This window comes from Hordeum vulgare, chromosome 5H (genome assembly GCF_904849725.1).
Source record: "Hordeum vulgare subsp. vulgare chromosome 5H, MorexV3_pseudomolecules_assembly, whole genome shotgun sequence".
Taxonomy (NCBI): domain Eukaryota; kingdom Viridiplantae; phylum Streptophyta; class Magnoliopsida; order Poales; family Poaceae; genus Hordeum; species Hordeum vulgare.
In genome coordinates this window covers 182,080,484-182,088,419 of record NC_058522.1, presented here as the reverse complement: position 1 = coordinate 182,088,419, position 7,936 = coordinate 182,080,484, and the positions used below count along the sequence as shown (strand labels likewise).

The 7,936-nt window shown below is 44.2% G+C and overlaps 1 pseudogene; it reads right to left on the bottom strand.

The window, feature by feature from the left end:
• Nucleotides 1–457: 457 nt before the first annotated feature.
• Nucleotides 458–6,746, bottom strand: LOC123396479 (annotated as a pseudogene).
• Between the last annotated feature and the right edge of the window lie 1,190 nt (nucleotides 6,747–7,936).

Here is a 7,936-nt window from a genome sequence, read left to right as displayed (position 1 = left end):
GTGTTCCCTTCGCTACAGCCTATAGTGACCTTAGGGCACGCAGGGCTATCTCCCTATCTACAGTGACAGGGTCATGGAGGAGAGTGTGGCGAGCCTGTGGTACCTGAACCTCATCATCAAGGAGGTGCTCTGGCTGCACCCTCCGGCGACGATGCTCCCCTCCCCCCGCGAGTGACAGGCCCCATGCCGGGTCCTCGGCTTCGACACGCCGGCGGGCGCCATGGTGCTCGTCAACGCGTGGGCGATCGGCAGGGACCCGCCGCACTGGGACGACCCGGAGGAGTTCTCGCTAGAGTGGTTCGAGGGCGGCAACGTAGACTTCAAGGGCACGGACTTTGAGTACATACCGTTCGGCGTCGGGCGGCTGATGTGCCCCGGGATGGCGTTCGGGCTGGCCAACAAATAATAGAACAAAAGTGGCATTTTACACGTATGGTACCAGTCTACCAGACCACAATAACATCACCAGAACTACTTCTGGAAAACACCTATTCCATATTGTATTTCCATTCCAAGTACATATCAGATACTCAGAGGTACAAGAAAAAACAAATCAATTTATTCAGAACATTCCATGGCGCTCTCAGGACGATTGTGTTCTTCTGCATGCTTCTGTACTTTTGTTATTTGGTAGTATAAGATCTTGAAATACCGGTGGACGATTCGACTGGTTTTCTCAGGTCTGACATATGATACAATTATGCACTCTTGATTCTCTTCCGAGAAACAAAGAGATATCGACGCAGGGCTAGCAGCGAGATCCAGGTGAACTTTGAAATCTTCTCTTTTATCATCAGAAGTAATGCAGAGCTCAGAACCGTCTTTAGTATCTGAGCATGTAATCCTTTGAAGAAGCCTGGGATGCCTTCCTTATTCCACATTGCATGCATAGCACCCAACATTGTTTTGGGGGGCCTTGAATTGCCTGGCCCTGTCCTTTCAGATTCGTCCTCATCGTCATCATCGGGGTCTGCAGCCTGAATCATGACCTTGCACCTGTTTGAAAAATTGATGTCAGATAACTGAAGTGGCGGTTGAATTTATAGGCCGCATTGACAAGCAAAAAGCAAGTAGAGAAGTCTATATAACAAGTGAAGTTTCCATACCTGATTAATGGGTAAGTCAAGATCGTAGCAACACTTTTTGAGATCGCACCAAGGAGGAATGCCGAGAATGCAGAAAGAGCAACCGGGGAAGAATCACTTGTTGATTCTGCATTTTTATGCGTCTGCCTCAGGATTAGCTTTTGCTTAAGCTGATCAAACACTGTGTACTGGAAAGGATTAAACACAGAACAAATGTTAACTCATGCACGAAAAGAAAAAAATAAATAAATCTTATATACATTTGTAAGTTACACCTGAAAGTGGTAGTGTTAAGGTGGTAAGAATTAGATTAAGAATACACTGCATTATACTTTTCACTTCAAGTTGTGGTAAGGCTGACAATCTATATCTATACCTTGATGTTTTATGGAAATAGGTGTTCTTAGTCCATCATGCTATTTTATGGAAAACCCCTTGATGTTTCTGACATTAAACCCGCAGTACATATTAAATGTTTTTTTTAAATACTCATATCTTCTAAATCGTAACTCCAAATTTAAAATGTTATTCTTTTTCCCGTTGCAACGCACGGGCCCTTTTGCTACCAAGTACATAATCAGTTTGTTCCACTTTCTTACTCTGCTGTAAAGGACAGACCGAGTGCTAGAAGCTCCCAAACCAGGTGAGGTCTCGTGAAATATTGTACGAGAAAAGCCTTACCCCTGCCCAGTGAAATGCAGAGAGGGCATAGAACCCATGACTTCTTGGCACATGTGGGTAGTAGTTCACCCAATGCATTAAGGTTTATAGTCAATTAGCAGAAAATTGGCTAAAATACGAGAGCAAAAATATACAGAGAGATCGTATATGATGTTACAGTTGTTCTATCCATGGGCAAATCCAAATTAAAACTTGTAGCCTGACTATCCGAAGTTAATTTACTGTGTATATTTAGCATCACCAGGCATTCACTAAGATGGCATGGAGTGAGATTTCTAAGATAACCTACCACAGGTATTCAAGGCTAGCTTATTCACCACTAATCATTAAGCTTAAAGTTGACGGCATATGTTTACTCAACAAGAGAGCAGCCTATATAACTCTTGAGGACCTAAAAACATTATGGCATATTACATTTCTTCTGCAATGTGATAAGGAATCTCCTCACATTGAATAAAATGTGTGTTCAGTAGAGGAGCCAAGACTTTAGCCAACTAAGGCACATACCCAAGCATCTGCCCACAATCAGACCCTACATAAAGCACCTATTCATGGTATTAAGAAAAGAATCAACATGAATGGGATGCCAACAGAAAATATAACTTATTCATAAAGTATTTAAACCTTGACATCATCAGGGTCCTTGGCATTCTAGGGGTCTCTTAAAATAGTAATGCTCATGCCTTCTTGCAGTTTAAAGTTTTCACGGAATCAAGTTTTCTGGGGGTCCGCTGGAAAAGCGTTGCCCTCCATACACATATATGGAAGAAGGTGGATTACCGGGGGAAACAAGTTACTCCTTCCGTTCTTTTTTTGTAAGACATTTCATACAACTGAGATTTTCAACTGTTTTGGGCACCGTCTGAAATGCCTAGAACGTCTTAACCGAAGCGCAGAGTTTTAGGTAGATTGTACCTTGCCAGTACAGATCATCACACCAAATTAAAACAGCCAGAATGATGTAACGAGCATATATCACTTAAGCTACGAGGTGACAGAGACATGAAAATGATGAACAGGTAGATGGCAAAAATATGAAGAACATAGCGTGAAGGCCAACCCATTTGACTTGACATGGATAGTCGAGGGTGCCCAAGCTACAGAAGATAACGATATAAGACTTGAAGTCACCACGGAGAAAAACATTGCGTGCAGGCTAACCCATTTGAAATGCAGGCGGCATCTACGTGAAGCAGATTATCAAACTTGAAGAAACCATATAGGTAGACAACTAATCATAGACGAAAGTGACCTAAAACAATAACGTTTATGCATTACGGCAGCAAACACAGATTTGGAAGATGCAAGGTAACCTAATATTGAATGAAGCTCAACAATGATATGCAAGATAAGATATTCGATTTGCAAAGCTCTTGGTTTATAGTTAAGAGAATCTTGGCTCTTATGCAAGGACATCCTTGTTATCGATTTTTGGTGACGGAACGAAACTGAAAGCTCGAATAGTCAAATGATAGGAGTTCAGGTGTCTCCGTCAAGGATAGACAAAATTACCAGAGCACTACAATAATAACAATCAACACCTCCTACCATAAATATCAGGCCCTTCATAACCAGAATGAATTCAGAAATAGTTGACTTAAAAGGGAGAAAAAAGTCCTGTCCAAGTTTTTACGGAATCTCTGGCCCACTATGACAGTTTCAACAGCTAATGTGCTGCTAGAATCCGCATTTGGAGATGCATCGGTACTGATAAAAGTTGTTCCTCCTGAAAGTGAGAAGGAAGAGGCCTTTCTTAATAATGTGGTACGGTGCTTTCCAGTGCCAAACATACGAAGGTGTCGTATTTCTTTCTAATGCATACGCTTTTTAATATGGTAAAAACCTTAGGCATCTAATATCATATAGCAAATAGAAAATGACTTAAACTTCAGTTCTATAGAATCTCTTGTTAGAAATTGATGGATAAGGAACTATGTATCTAATAATTTATGACGAACCCAAATTCGAGCTAGTTTGCCATCAGTGAGATCCTCATATGTCTACTATCTCTACTATTGAAGGATGAGTCATTCAAGACAATATATACTTCCATATGCAAAAGGGATATAATCTGTTCATCTACTTTTTTTTTCTGTAGCTCTGTGATAAGATTTAGCACGTAGGTTTCCTTAAATTCTATGTTCTTAAACATCAATTTGAGGCCTCCAAATTCATTGTAGACGGTGATTCCAAAGTGCCAAGTACATGATTAGAAACATCAACCCTTAAGCTATTCAACAAGAGCATTGTGGTGACCAGAGAATGAGTCATGTTAGACCCTGAATACAAGCATCACTAACCTGCAAAATGGCAAGGACCTCGGAATGGAAGCTTTGACCAACACCATCATACTGCGTTATGCTCCGCTCATTTACCAAAAGATGCAGACCGAGCTTTGCTTTCGTTTTTTTAAAATTGGCATATCAATACGTTTCTGACCATTCGACAGTGCTAATTTTTATGTCAGATTACCTTGCATAAATCTGTATAATTCCCCCATTGTGTTTCCCTTATTTCTACCCCTAAAAAATGTACTTTTGTTAGCTAACTAATTTCAGGTGGCTAGACCTTTAAGCGAATTTATAGGAAACATAATTGACAAAAACTCTGTATCCAAAGAACCCCAAGAAATGTTTTATCTTCATCTCACAGAATAAACAACTTAATCTAGTATACTGATTACTATACATCTAGCTAGCCATCAAACTGTGTATATATAAGAGAGATTAAATCTACCTCCATATTTTTGCTTACCTCCAAGATCGAATTCCCTCGGCGTGCCAATCCAAGAGAGCTACCAATGCAGGACACGGTGGAAGAGACGGGAACCAACAGTGACAAGGTAAGATCCGTGGGCACCCTGATCCTGACGCGGAGGGAGGGGAGCAGAGCTCGGCGGTGAAGAGAAGCCGTCGGCAACGCGGTGCACCACAGAATCCACTCCTCGACGATCTCCGTCCAACCGGCTTGGGGAGCATGAAGCCGGAGCCCCACTCGGGCGTGGCCGTGAACGACGGGCTGCGTAGGATGACGAGCGGCCTCTCGGGCATCACCTTGGCGCAGCAGCCGCCGTCGCACACGGCCACACATAGCTCCGTGATCTTGGCCGCCGCCTCGGCCGTGTCCCGGCTCTCGCCCATCAGCTTCTCCATCTACGCCTTGGGGAGCGGCATCTAAACCACACGGGCGTGCCGCCGCCTGTGCCATCGGGGAGCGGGGAGGCGGGGACAGACGCGGAGGCGATGCCCTGGAAGGAGGAGAGCTCGGAGGTGGAGCGGCGGGCGAGCATGAGCGACTCGAGCCGCTCCCGTGCTCCGATGCGGAGGTTGCCCGACCATGCCCGACACGGTGGCCCCACGGTGGGCGGGGCGAGCAGGGGGCGTCGGTGGGCGGGGCGAGCAGGGGCGACGGTGGACGGGGATAGCAGGGGGCGGCGTTGGGCGGGGCGAGCAGGGGCGGTGGTGGGCGGGGCTAGGAGGGGCGGTGGCGAGCTGGGCGGGCCGAGAAGGGGCGGGGGCGGGAAGGGGGGCGGTGGGCGGGCCGAGCATGGGGAGGCAGCGGGCGAGCCGAGCCGGAGTGTGCTGGGAGGCGGGGTTGAGCGGGTTAGGCCGCGAATAGAACGTCCGAGGATTTCGTCATGGTGTTAACGAAGAATCATTAACGAAGGATTTAGTTAATGATGATTTTTAACCATTGATTCTCTGATAGACGACTAAGATGATGAGTTGGATCTGCCTCTTCGTGCTTTTAATAGTACAGATTATAGCTCAAAATAATCAGTAAATGCATGAAAAATAACAAATGAAGTCAGAAACAAAATAAAATAAAGTAAATAAGTCATTTGAAACAAAATAATATAAACTTTAAAAAAATAGATAAGTACAAACAAAAAAAACTTTAATAACATAAATAAAATTTTTGAAACTAAAATTATCAAAGTATTTTCTGTTCAAAACATTATAAGCAACTTCTACTATTATTGAAACTAAAATTATATAAAATTCATGCAACTAAAATTATCAAAGTATTTTCTGTTTGAAATCATTAAAAGCAAAAAGAATTTTCATAAAGAACTTTTTTTGTTAGAAACTTTAATAGCAAAAAGAATCATCATAAAATAAAATTAATAAGTAATTATAAACAAAATAAAATAAAATTAATAAGTATTTTGTTGTAAGTGGAAACAAAACAAAATAAATAAAGAAAAAAGAAAACAAAAAAAACTTGGAATTTTTTTTTGCCACCACGGCCTGAATACGACTAGAAACCCATCCATGGTCCAGGATTCAGGCCCGCAGTAGGCCGAGAAGGCCCATCAGGCAAAGCAGTAGCAAGTAGGCCCGTAAGCCTGCAGTGGAGAGGAGCTCGAGAGGGGTGCGGCAGTGGGGCTTATAAACCACTGCGCGCCCCTCTCAACTAGCGAGGTGGGACTAAACTTTGGCCGCGATGCGGGCAACACATGGGCTTTGGTCCTTGTTGGTGGCACCAACCGGGACTAAAGGGGGTGCATTGGTACCGGATCGTGGTACCAACCGGGACCAAAGGCCGCCGCTTCCCGCCATTTGGGCTGCTGAAAAGTGACCTTTAGTCCCGGTTGGTGCCACCAACCGGGACCAAAGGCCGCCGCTTCCCGCCCTTTGGGCTGCTGAAAAGTGACCTTTGGTCCCCGTTGGTGGCACCAACCGGGACTAAAGGGGGCATTGGTACCGGTTGGTGGCACCAACCGGTACCAATGGATTTGCTATATAAGCCAGCAGTTGTGAAAATTTCGTCAGTTCTTCGATCCCTCCGACGACGCCGCCAGGCTGTCCGAGCTCGTCGTGCCTGTGTCGCACCCCCGACCACGTCACTGTTGCCCGGCGCGACCACGCCGTCGTCGCCCCTGCCCCCCGACCACGCTGTGCGCGCTTGCCGTGCCTCTACCGCACCCCTACCCGCCCCGTCGACGCAGTCGCCGCCCTTTGCCCCGTCGATCGCCATCGCCCCTGCCCCGACCACGCTGTCGTCGCCGCCCTCTACACCGACGCCGGCGCCGTGCCTCTGCCCCTACCCCGACCATACCGCACCTCTCCTTGGTTAGGCCGACACCGGCGTCGTGCCTCTGTCTCTGCCCGTGTCCTCTCATTTGTTTTTCAGATTATATGATGTTTTTTCCCAGATTATGTGTATATGTCTTAGCATATGTATGTGTGTATATCTGATTATATATCCTTTTTTTAGATTTTTTTTTCATATAAATGATGATTTGTTTTTCCATTTTATAAAAATGTATATATGTATGTATGTTCTTTGTGCATATAAAAGTTAGATTTTTAGTACATTTGGGTACATTTTAGGTTAGTTTTATCTATATATGTTCTCTGATTTAGTACATTTTAGGTTAGTTTCATTTTTAGAAAAGTTTTATATATTTAGGAAAAGATGGAAGAGAAGGAAGAAGCAAGAAGGAAGAAGAAGAAAAAGTTTTATATATGCAAAAGTTACATTTCTAGAAAAGTATTATATATAGCTAGGAAGATAACGAAGAAGAAGAAAAAGAATGAGAGGAGGAAAAGGAAAATAAGAAGAGGAAGAAAGGAGAAGAAGAGGAGAGGAAGAAGACGAGAAATAAATAAGAAGAGGAAAAAATAAGAAAAAGAAGAGGAGAAGAAGAAAGGAATAGAGGAAAAGAAGAGAAAAAAATAGAAAATTTCTATTTTTTTCTCTTCTTTTCCTCTATTCCTTTCTTCTTCTCCTTTTTTTTCTTTTTTTTTCTTCGATTCCTTATCTTCTATTCCTTTCTTCTTCTCCTCTTTTTATTTCTTCTTGTCTTCTTATTTTTTATCGGGTATGTTGTTGTCGATATACCCCCTCCCGATCAAACTTCAACACGAGGGGGGGGTACCGATATACCCCCTCCCCGATAACATTATTTTCCCATGTATATGTATGTCGCGCCGTTGTCGATATAACCCCCTCCCGGATAACTTCAACATGAGGGGCGGTCGATATATATACCCACTCTCGACCGTGATAACTTATACCACGGGAGCACCCCCCTCGGCCCTCTCGCTCGACCAAAACTCTCAAGGACACCCAAACCCTAGAGAATAAACGGTGTTGGTCTCCTACCCCCTCCCGCCGCGCCACTACCCGACAAACTCTCTCGAGACCACCCAAATTTACCAAGT